The following is a 12,827-nucleotide window of genomic DNA, read 5'->3' on the forward strand; positions in this document are numbered from 1 at the left end:
TAAACTGGGAAAATATATACGGGTTTAAAATTAAAAATTGGTATGGTAACATTTTTAAAACACATCATTATTTGTGTATTGTATTTGCATTCCTGGTGCTACCAGAATTTGAAATCAGGTTTGATAGATTATTTTCCGATTTTCAGTTAGCATTTTTCATACTCCTCAAATCATTAAGTAGTGCGACAAACCAAACTGCCTGTTAAAACTGAAAGAAAATTAGTAAATTGGCGTTTTTATCTTGAACGTATAATTACTTAAACGTTTGTCAACCTGCTCTTGATGTGTCAACAAAATCTACAGGAACACGTTGATATGATTTCAAAACAGTATATTATGCAAGGGTTGTCCTAACATTCATAATAAAAATACACATGTATCAATATGAACACTAGAAGTATCCTACGTATTTCTATATCGGTTATCATTTCATCTCTAAGGACAATGCTTTGGTGCCGTAATATCTATGATTGCCTTATACCATGGCCAACAATGGTTGAATATAGCGCGATTTATTCATCCCCAAAGTAATCTGCCTACATTTGGTGGAGAATATAATCGCTTGAAGAACTAGCAGAAGTATAATCTCTAAATAAATGTATAGCACCAAAATAAAATAAAAAACGACAGTTTTTTTCTGCTGTAAGGCCTTCAGCTATTTTAAAAGATGGAAGTCAACATGTCCGCGCACATTAGAATGTACGGAGCATAATTAAACAGTATTGACATTAAAATGATTTACATCAACACTATGGAGAATAAAATTGCTACAGTTTGACACATAAATTTGTGTCGTTATAGCAAAACCACAGTCATTATTTTGAATTAAAACAAGAATTCTTACAACTTTGTATAAGGTTGGCATAAGTTTATAGCATTTTGTCTGGAATAAAAAAGAAACTGAATTCGGCTTCAATAAATAGAAATACACTGTTTCTTAGATAGTTGGTTTTCTATTGCATACCCTTTTTATTATGATCAGACCAATAGGCAAAGCGAATATTACTCCACGAATTCTACGAAAGTCCAATTATTTTCATTTAAATAAGACACCGTGGGCTAAATGTTTCATCTAATTCTTTTTATTGCCAATAACGGAGCAGATGCTTTAATCAAAAAAGGTCAAATAGCATCTGCATTTTTTAGTGTTTACGGTAACTCCCAATATTTATTAATAACGATATTTTACTAGTTCGTTATTTTTGTTATTATTTAGTTTATTTCTGTGTCTTTCGTGAAAAGTATTTAAGGATTTTTTGTCTTTAAAAAAAGAACATTTCATTTATTTTACTCATGAGCTATACCGGAAGCTATTTTCTCCTCAGTCGAGGTATTGGGGTCATTTTCAAAAGAACCTCTTATTATTGTAACATAAAATTTTAATGAGTTTTTGTGTGTTTCAAACATTGGCGCAAAATATTTGAATCACTTCTTTCGATTCAAAAATTAATAAACAAATTGGCCCGACGAAGATCTTTTTACCATTGAATAACATTTCTAAATGAAGGCATTTTAACCAAGGAATCCTTGATAAACGTCTTCTTGTATTAGGACCTGAGTTCGGGATGTTAAATCCCTACAGAGGATTGCTGTCTTTAATTGGTCACATGCGGGAACATTTTTGTCAGTCCAACGAAGGCTTGACTAATTCTAAAAAGTCTTAGCTAAATAATAGAACGATTTCAAAAATGCAAATAACAAACCAATGTCCCATTTAAATATATAACTTGTAATACATGTTTGGAAAATATAAAACATAACTGATAAGCAATATCACACAATCGAATTACATAACATAATGTTACTGTGAATTACCAAACACAAACAAAATACTCAAACATAGTTGGTACAATTAGCTTGCTTACCTTGTGCTCGGCATTATGTGTTTTTGGGTATAAGTTGAGACAGGTGTGAGATTAAGCGGCGCATATAAACCAGTTATATCCCCAGTGACCTCGTGTGCCAATGAACCTGCTTTTAAATAAACGTTTGAAGTTGGTTCGGTATTAAAAAGGCTGTCTTGATGCATGTGTCGTCTATTTGTGGTGTTTCATTTTGGCATTCAATTACCTTGTGCATCCTAAGTGTGTCCTTTAAGTTTCATTGTATACATGTTTGATTAATACTCTTGTGTGAATACCATAGGCGCCGATTGCTTTCCATAATTTCTCATATGGGCTGGAACAGTGACATCAAGACATCGAAATGTTGAAATATCAGCTTAATGTTAATTTCTCTCGACGAGTTGTTTAAGGACTTTTTGTTTAAAATAGACGACTTGCCGAACACATGAAAGAAGTAATTCATTTTATCTTCTCAATCGGGAATTGTCTATGTCAGACAGTGTTTGAAGGATGTACAAATGATAAGGAACATTACACAAATGCAATACCTAAACGTAATATTTTGATATTGCCTATCTTACGAATCAATGGCATTGAGCGGGGATTCTACAGAGACTTTATTGTTACTGACGGTGTAAACATAAATTCTTGACAATAAGAATATCCAAAAGCACCTAAAGAACTGATTAATGAAAAGCATGAGGTTTGTTGTCCGATGGTATAAGTCTAGACATATTCAAACATATTTTTAAGGTTGATAAAACACCAAGAGATGGACTGACACAAACCTGTTTAGGTAACGTGTATGTTTACTTGAAAAATGAATTATAAACACAACTGTAGTTTGTCATGACTGGAGTCGATCGAACACCATCTTGTTATAATCAGAGTTATAATATAATAGGCCAATTGAATTTAATGTGATCAATGCAAAACATCTGTTTCTAAAATGTATAGTAAAAAATGTCTCTTTTCAAACTTCAAAAATGTCACCCTAGAGGTGTTATTCATAGCTAAACAAATTATTAACACTAAGAAACACTTGTTTTAAGAAATTTTAAGGTGTGCTTGAAGGTGAATAATGGCTGGACCCTATCGCATCAATTGAAGATGATAGGTACATCAGGGGGAATTTGATGAGATGAAAAGACATAAAACATAATTTAGAGCCAAAGAAGAGGTATTGTAAGAACGATCAACAAACAACATATCGTGTGTTTCACAACTGATGGTAGGAAAACAAAAGGACTGACATTACCTGATTTAATCGAAGCGAGCCAAGCGTCAACTTGGCTTTGGTTGCATTGTTAAACAAATCACCCAACCGGAGATTTAGAGCTACCGATTTTTATTTTATCTATAACGAAAGAAGTTATGTTGGTGAAGAATGACTTAATACGAAAGCCTTTTCGTAAAAAACACTCCACCCAAATTATCTCTACATCATGAATAAAACAATATACCTAAAGATATTTGTCAAACAGACTGCAGCATTTTCCTATTTAGTTTCCTATAAGTTTCAGGACATCTAGAGACAACATTATGCCTAAAGGTATTTGTCTAATGGTTTTCCTTTTCTGAGGAATACGTTTCTAAAAATAATTCAGATTCGAGACAGCTGCTTGATCTAGCAGCTGCTATTTAGAGCTTAATAGTCAAATTGACGTATTTATTGAAATAACGATGAAACTAGATCTTGTTTAAAGCAGCGTATGATACCCACGATCGTCGCTTTACGATACTCTTTGATGAATAAAGTGTCACGGAATGTATGAGCTTTAAATATTAGGTTTAATAAAAACATGGCCTTTGTGTTGTAGAAACTGAGCATGTCTCTGCGGAAAGCATTGTATTGTCACCGTCACTCAGACCGAAATATCAAAACAAGAATATCACAAGACAACATAAATGGATTGCAATAATATTGAACACTATGCTTTCAACAGATGTTTAGTAAGCGTAACAAAACGACTGAAACTATAAATATATACAATATTCTGACCGTGGGATGCACGTTTAAATAAATGTGTTGATTCCTATGGTATGTGATTGTTTTAATTATATGAACATTTGTATTTATAGTATTTCAAGTAAAAATTGAATAGATTTGCACAAATAAACATTTGTGTTATTTCATTATCAAAGTTTTAAATAAGCATTTTTATAATATTGTAGAGTATGTTAACGTAACGTTACAAAGACATCCTCCACATTGGTATTTAGACCTTTTTATGTATTAACTTCCATTCTGTTTGAGTGTTGTAAATGTATTATGCATACATATGACTTCTCTTGAGTTTTTTTAACATTTTGAAACACTCAGAATGATCATATAAGAATATTAATAGCAATTGTCAAATAAAACAAAATCGACTATGATAATCTAGACTTAACGCCCACAACGTCATTTTGAAATGTACATAGCATGTGCCATTTCAATGCTATTTATATGATGCCTTGCTTACTTATGCTTTCCATTTTTAACTAAGAGATTCTTGATTTAATATCTTTTAAACAAAACAAGCATAGTTAAACTGTTATTTTCCTAAAATATTTCACTTGAAAGCTGAATAGCATTCAACTGAAAAAGGGACATAAAAATACACTTGTATTATTTGCGCTAAACAAATTTGGTAATTGTACATTCGAAATTCTTGAGTCGAATTTATTTTTGAAACAAAACAAATTTTCTTCAGTAAATTTCATTTCGGTATTTCAAAAGTGTTTTCTCTGGTAATCGTTTAAGTCTCATCCGGCGACACCCTACGAGCTATGCTCTGCCCACTTATCTACCCATGAGCATATATATGTCAGTGGTCGATTTAGGATTTCGTTGGTATTTCCCATAGTTTTTTTTACCATAAAGCGTCTTGTAGACTTCGGGATTTGTTCAGATATTAGCTTAGACTATATCATAGTCATATACTACTGTAATGTTTTCATTTCATCCTAAGTAACATTGGGCAAACATATAATTTATGCAATTTATTTTCTTCAAATACCTAATTTCACAAACAACTAAGGTTGAATATATTGCTGGAAGAGAATGCAAAATATAATTTAATGAAATATATCAACCAAACTGTTGAGTTCTACATAAAAATGTACTTTTATGGAATCAATTAAGTATCTCATATGATCATAATGTTCGCTTATGACAATTAATGACAACCGTTATAAAAGATGTATATTTTTTAACAACAGTTAAAAAAATAGAGTACTATTATATGGCATATCACGTTTGCGAATTTAGTTTTGTACTAAGATTGAGTGCAACAAATTATATAAGAACTATTAAACAAACCAAACGTGCATATCAGATTTGTACATGGTCATTGACCTTGATTGGTCTTTGGACATGTGCAATGCCTATTGCATTTACATCACAGCAAGCACATATAAGCAAACTTACCCATACTCGGATTTGGGTATCCCAACTAACAAAAGGAATTTTATCCAGAAAACCGCTTTCGACACTGAGCCAAAAATGCAGAATCCCTTAAAGTCCACAGCCCTGATGTTAGATTTCAATGAAAATCCTCGCCTCAGCAGGAACCTGAATATCAAATATCGACACGACTATTCGATACCGAAAACTGACATTTTCATGACCATTCTGTAATGTTAGCTACAGAGCACAGAATAGTTTCCAGTTCGCATTTTGTATTCATACACGATCGTTTATTAGGAAGCGATCAACTTGTGTGCATGTACATCAGTGTTCGCTTTCTTCCCGCTAGCTAATATGTCCGTCAAATTGGATTCACTTCTTTAAAAGACTACGGGGCACGGTATATTGTCTGGGAAATTAAAAAGAAATGAAGGGATGGCTCTAAACCAAAATGCTGTTCTATTATTATGACAATTTATTTACGTTTTCTTTTGCAATAATGCAGGTAATGTTACTTTATAGGCGATGTTCTTTGAATCAGACACTTAAAAGTGATTTACTAACTCGTTTTATGATGACGGGAGTTCTGTTTTATTTCGAAAATATGATTTATGATATTGATAACATTTAATAACTATGTTAAACAAATATTAAATGAAGTTACGCAACCGCACATAAAGAATAAATGTTATACTCCAAATTATGATTGTCATAAAAGTTACCGATATGCGCTGTTGCAGGATTTTAGTTCTATGAACTTCACAAATAGAAACATGTCGATTTTTGTCTTTCCTAAACTTTGTGTTCATCTTTTATTTAAGCTTAAGTACAAAATACTCAATTGTGAAGCAAAATAATCTAACTGTACCTCAAAGATGATTTTGATTACTACTAAATTGAATAGAATCTTTACTGTAACGGGCCTTACGAGGAAATGAAAAGAAATATAACGGCTTAACATAAGAGGATAACAACGTCGCAAAACAACAGCGACTGACTACAATATAATACAAATCAGCAACCGTACGTTTATAAATCAAGTTTTCCTCGTCGGGATGAGTATTAATTGCAGCGGTTATCAACGTGACAAGCTGTTGAATATCTAAACAAGGTTGGATATCCACTCGTTTTTAAGCAGCTACTAAGCTTAATAATACAAAAGAAATAGGGTCATCCTAAGTACTGACAATATATCAAAATTCAACAATAAACCCTGTTTACAGCCACGGAGTATCTCCAGGTTATTTTGTTTTACGAAATTTCCCTCGATATATATTAAATGTTGCTGTGCACACTTTTAATGTCAAATTAAGTCAAATATCTCTGCATACACTACAAGTCTGAGAACCCGTTAGGTTTATTTTGAAACCCATTATTTGAGTGTAAAAGATGTGACCAACAATATTTGTTCTGGTTTTAAATAGCCTAGGGTACGTTTGAATTGAGTATATTCAAAATTTGAGCAGGGTGTAATTGTTGTTCTTCCGCTGTTTTTTGTAAGTATGTATAAGTACATTATAATGTCTTTATTTCAGGTACTGAAGCATGTTATGAAAACAAGAGCAAAATACTTAAACATAGTCACGGTATAAAATCGTTTAGAAATGTCAGATATAAAAGTTAAACGTATTTTTTTAAACCCATAAAATACACAAGCATATAGTTTGTACCAGGAATTAGGTAGCCACTGTTCAATTTTATTCCTTCCATATGTTGATTTAAGCCCCTTGTCCCAAGTACAGGCTAGTGCTTGTTGAGATAAACACAAGCACATAGTTTGTAGAGTGGTGAGACTGGCAACTCATCATATCATATGATGTGTATACGTTTATCTGAAAGTTATGGTCTCTGAACATTCATTACTGTTAATGTCGTAATTGTACTGCTTTTTGGGACAAAATCTATTATGATACACGAACCATTGAACTTCTCAAATCCCTACAAACGTCAAAAATATATCTTTTTTACATACTTTCTATAACATTTTTTCTTCATCCATATTAAACAATCTTCAAATAAAAATATGGGAGAGAGAGAGAGAGAGAAACACAAACACGCACGTGGTTAACCTCACAAGTTGATATAAGCATAGTATACTTCAGTTGCTGAATATCGAAATTTGGTCCATTCCATGACCGGATACTGCAGGATATAGAATCGTAATTATTCCCTTGTGACTGACACTTATTCTATTTTCTAGACCAAGGCTTTTTCAACTCCAGAATAAAAACTAGAAAACCATAGACATCAAAACATAAACCATTCTTTTATTTAATGAGTTTGATTGATCAGTATTTCCGAAGATGATTGGAATCACCTTTCAATTCGTAGCTAGCTATAAGGTATTTGAACCTGAAGTCATGCTCTATTATAATGACACTACGTTCAAGCATGACATAAGGTTCACGTGAAAACTATGTACCACACATAGCTAAAAAACCTTAAGTAATATAGGTTATGTGACAAATAGACGTGTGGATGCTTAAAATGGAAACATCAACATAATCATCTTGTGTTTGTAACGCCATTTTCTTACAACAACATGGTGGCAATGTCCTGATTTCTTATCTTATATCGGTTCATATCATGACCTTAGATTAGAGGAATATCACACGTTCTGACTCTCCAGGGACGTACACCTACGTGTTGTGCGGTCTAAAGCCGCCCCTATACAAACCAGTAAGAAATACACCTAAACATCAACGGTCAGTTAAACAAGCCTGCTTACATGTTTGAAACCCAACGTTATTCCTATTTGACACAGTGTTTTTGAATAAGTATCAATTTGAGTGAGGGTATTTTCCCTCTTATTTCCTGTTCTACCGAATTCTTCAAAGGACATGGATTTGGTATGTATCATTTTATTTTTTGAATTTAAAATATATAATTGATTGTGTATTGAGCTGGATATTTAATCTTATATAATCATATAATTTTCAAGGTAACCGTTAGTGAAGTTTAAGTTTCCGAACGGTCGTCTTCAAGAAATAATGTAGCATCATAATACTAAATTATTATTTTTATTTTATGTGTGTTCCAATAAGTGCAACAAAGATATTGATTAACGCGCCTCGGTCAAATGTCTCGTGCATAGACACATATTGTAGTGTAAAACGAGTTTTTTATATATATATATATATATATATATATATATATATATATATATATATATATATATATATATATATATATATATATTCCGCGATATAACCCACAGGACTACAGACAGAGAGAACACAGACGTTAAATTATCCACCCTCTGGGGTCATATTCTTCAAGCAGGACATGACAACGCTTTATATGTTCACTGCTTTAAATATCTTTTTTTTAAAGCGAATCACATTCTCTGATTACTTGAGTGCAATCTTAACAAAACATTGTTTATATCAATGATATATTTAGTATATCTATGCTTATAAATCACTTAACAACGAGCAAACTTCATTTCAAAACTAAACATCAAGTCATAAGTTTTATTCAGAATTTTTCATGATACATATAAATAACAATAATGTAAAAGTGGGAAGGTCAACAACAATGTAAACTACAGACATATTTTGCTGATTTCGTTTTAAACACAGTTTATTCAATGAGTATCCTAACATTCTGAATAAACATATACATGCATTTAGTATCTAACATTCCGAATAAACATAACTATATCATTGGTATCCTAACATTCCGAAAAAACATAAAAATACAATTGGTATCCTAACATTCTGAATAAATATAAAATTACAATTGCCATCCTAACATTTCGAATAAACACAAAACTACAATTGGCTTCTTAACATTCCGAGAAAACACAAAAATACAATTGGCATCCTAACATTCCGAATAAACATAAAAATAAATTGGCATCCTTACATTTTGAATTAACATAAAAATACAACTGGCATCCTAACATTTCGAAATAACAAAAAAAATCATTGGTATCCTTATATTTTAAATAAACATTCATATTTAATTGCTATTCTAACATTTTGAATAAATATAAAAATACAATTATTCTAAATTGAATCTCAATGTTATAACGCAGAGCAGTTTTCGCCCACTTAATACTATATTGGTTAAACTACCACTCATCGAAAATATCTCAAATGAACCAAACACTATGATTTGGTGCCAGATTATCTTCATTTGGTTTATATCATGAACAAGAACTGCCAGAATTTAAAGCCAGTAATTTTTCCCCAAAGTATTCTGTCTACTTTTGGTGCTAGGCTTAGTCGCTCAGAGATACGAACTTTAAACATATGCATAGCGCCATTAATAATCGTTCAGTTTCGTTTGATAAAACGCCTCTGAATCATTTCTATACCTCTGGTATAGTATTGTCTATATGTGGCAATACTTCACCTGAATATTCGTAAGCCGTGAACATAATATATCAACATTTGCATTGCGTGATTTTCGTCTACGATGCACTTAAAGGTTCACTCTTATTCCCACATAAGATAAACCACAATTAATACAATTATATTAATATACCCAAAAGGATTAATAGATGTCGAAAAGGGGTTATTCAAGGTCACCGAGTTTAATTTGAACAAAACGTTCAAAAAACACGGTATTGCTGAAGTTATTAGACGAAAGAAAATCACAGTAAATCTTTTAGCACTCATTTAATGATTTTGCATGTTCAGTAATTTAATATTAGCTTATTATTTGTAATTCATATTTTCCATAAAATTTTAATGCATTATTTATAATGTAGTTAAGGTTTATCACTCAACAATTATGTTTGTTATACATGTGTATGTATTGATTTTGAATACAAGTGTCACTTTAAACACGTGTGTTAAGGTATATATGGTTTACACAAGGACACTTTTACAAAATGATTCAAGCAAACATTGTTACAATTCATGGGCATGAGTTTTTATATCTTTATTTAGAGAAAGGCATCTTGATTGAATTATTAAAAGTCCCATGTATCTGACATAGATTTTTTTAAATTTTATTTAATTGCTTACTTGTTTATTTAAATCAGTTCATAATATTTGCGTAAACCAACACTCCTTCACGAAGTTGAATGAAAACATCTACTTTTATAATCAAATAAGGACACAACGGGATATACTTTCTTGTTATCTTTTCTAATTCTTCTGTATTAACAATTGTAGTTGGAAATGTAGAAATGCATAGTGAAGCTTTGATTCCAATGCATTTGAATTCATTTGAGGAAACATTTTAGATTATGAGTTATTTGTTTAATTGAGTTTGGCTGTGAAATTAAGTTTATCCAACATTGTTTGTTTCTTGTAGTGTGAAATATCTGTTTGATTTTCATTGTAACACATTCTTGAAAGTTAATACGTAAGTCTAACAATTTTAACTTCGGCTTTATATTAACTGTGACAATATACAGGGCATGGACTAAAAGGGTTCAAAATAATTCAGCAAAAGAAATATATTGTATTTTTTATATTTTTAATTAGAAGAAAAAAAATAAAGCCTATATGTTGAAAGAATGTCTCCCTCTGTCAGTGTCACAAACATGGAGAACCTATGACTTTGTGGTGTTTCCTATCATTGTTTATGTTTTTCGTTATATGTGCTCACTTATGATTGCATACTTTTAGGACGACTGATAAATATTTAAACAATACTCTAGCGCAAACCAAAAGCTCAATAACATATGTATTTACCATTGAATAACATTTTTATTCATAAGAACGGGATACATGATAAATGTCTTGCTGTATAAGTACTTGCGAGCCCGATGTCAAATGCATACAAAGGATGATACTTGACACGTGTCTTGTTGTATGAGTGTTTGCAGGCGGGATGTCAGATGCATACAAAGGATGATACTTGACACATGCCTTGTTGTATGAGTGTTTGCAGGCGGGATGTCAGATGCATACAGAAGTTGATACATGACATATGTCTTGCTGTAGAAGTGTTTGTAAGCGGGATGTCAATTACATACAGAAGATAGTACTTGGCATGTGCCTTGCTGTATTAGTTTTTGCAAGCGGGATATCAAATGCATATATAGGATGAAACTACACAAATGAATATTGTTTTACTGAGAAATGTCAATTCCGTACAGCGGAGTGTGTTCTTTAATCGCCAAGATGTGGTAACTTTGGCGTCAACGAACTCCGAAGTTTAAAATGAACGGTATTCGACTGATAGATTGTGCGCGACTAAACGACTCAATTTGTTAAACCTCCAGTGATGTTCAGTTTATCCGACCGGTTCAAAGATTTGATCGAAACATGTATTGATAAAAAAAAATAATGCATCTGTGGTATGTGTGATGTTTATATGTTGTTAATCCTGTGAGGCCATTGCCTTTGTGACTTGAACGGCGCAAACTATATATACTATTATATGAAGGCTAATTACTTTTATTATTTTTATAACATCTTATGTACAACTTATTTGACCTTATCGATCAAAGCAAAAACAAAACACATGAAATCAAGGCTCAGAAAAAAATATATGTGCGATATTTGGCGCTTCTTTAACCTGGTATTTTTTCCACGTAGCTATTAATTAAACACAAAAAAAATCATTGATAAAAGCTTATGTTTGTTACGAGTGTTTTTGCTACAAGGCTTGACCCTTTAGTTTAAACATATTGAAAAGTCCATGTTCGTTCTGTCTTTTGTGAATCAATCATTGCATGAACAAAAGACTCGAATGAAAAGTCATTTCAACTCTGGACAAGTGTAAGAATCCAAGAAAGAACTCATGAGTGCGGGTTACTTGATCAATACGGTCAGGGTTTGGATGTGCAATCCCTATAGGATTGTTCACTGAGATGATAGAATACTGGCGTCAATACAAATGTTTCGATACTAATGCGTCAGTACTGTTTTTGTCAAATGTATTGCTACAGAAAATATTCACTATCTTAATGAAATTGAGATGAGTATCAGATTTCAAAAAATATTACAATTATAAATAATAATCGTGGGTGACAGATACTTGCATCAAAGTAAAGCGATAAAGTACCGAGTCAAAGCTCAAAAATAGTTATTTTATTTTTGGAAAATATTTCCAAAACCAGACAGTAAATATTAGCACATGTTACTTGATTGACGTCTTGGTTATTACGACCTTAGTGCGGGATGTCGAGTCTCAGAGGATTGCTTTCAATAATCGTCCATGGAGGAGGAACACTGGCCTCAAGACAACGGAATGAGAGACTGTCGTCTGGATATTGTTTTCAATATATTACTAAGTTTAGAAAATAGTGGTTTGCAATAAACGACAGATAAAATGCAACGAACTAGTTATTTATTTTATATATTTATTAATAAATGGTATTTTTTGTTGAAAATATTAGTTTACAAAGAAGACAGCCTAAATGAAACAAAAAACAAAGATTTTAAAATAGGGATTTGTATATGTCGATTTTAGTTTTGACAATTGTCCAGTAGATACAAGGTATCGTTTCACAGCATTCAGCGAAACATGCATAAGATAATGAAAGAAAATAAACCTTGAAAACGCATTATATTAATCAATTTACTCAACTAAATGCGTTGTAGGACGAAAGCGTTTATTTGAGAGTCTGCGAGGAAATTATTCAACATCAAGGCTTGCCCATTGACTCCAACGTTTCGAACATGCAA

At 32.0% G+C, this 12,827-nt stretch overlaps 1 protein-coding gene across 3 annotated transcripts in view; it reads right to left on the reverse strand.

The window, feature by feature from the left end:
• The window catches only part of LOC128211003 (Kv channel-interacting protein 4-like), a 422,182-nt gene that overhangs the window by 254,469 nt on the left and 154,886 nt on the right, over positions 1-12,827 (reverse strand). The gene's annotated exons all lie outside the window — the stretch shown is intronic.

This window comes from Mya arenaria, chromosome 12 (genome assembly GCF_026914265.1).
Source record: "Mya arenaria isolate MELC-2E11 chromosome 12, ASM2691426v1".
NCBI lineage: Eukaryota > Metazoa > Mollusca > Bivalvia > Myida > Myidae > Mya > Mya arenaria.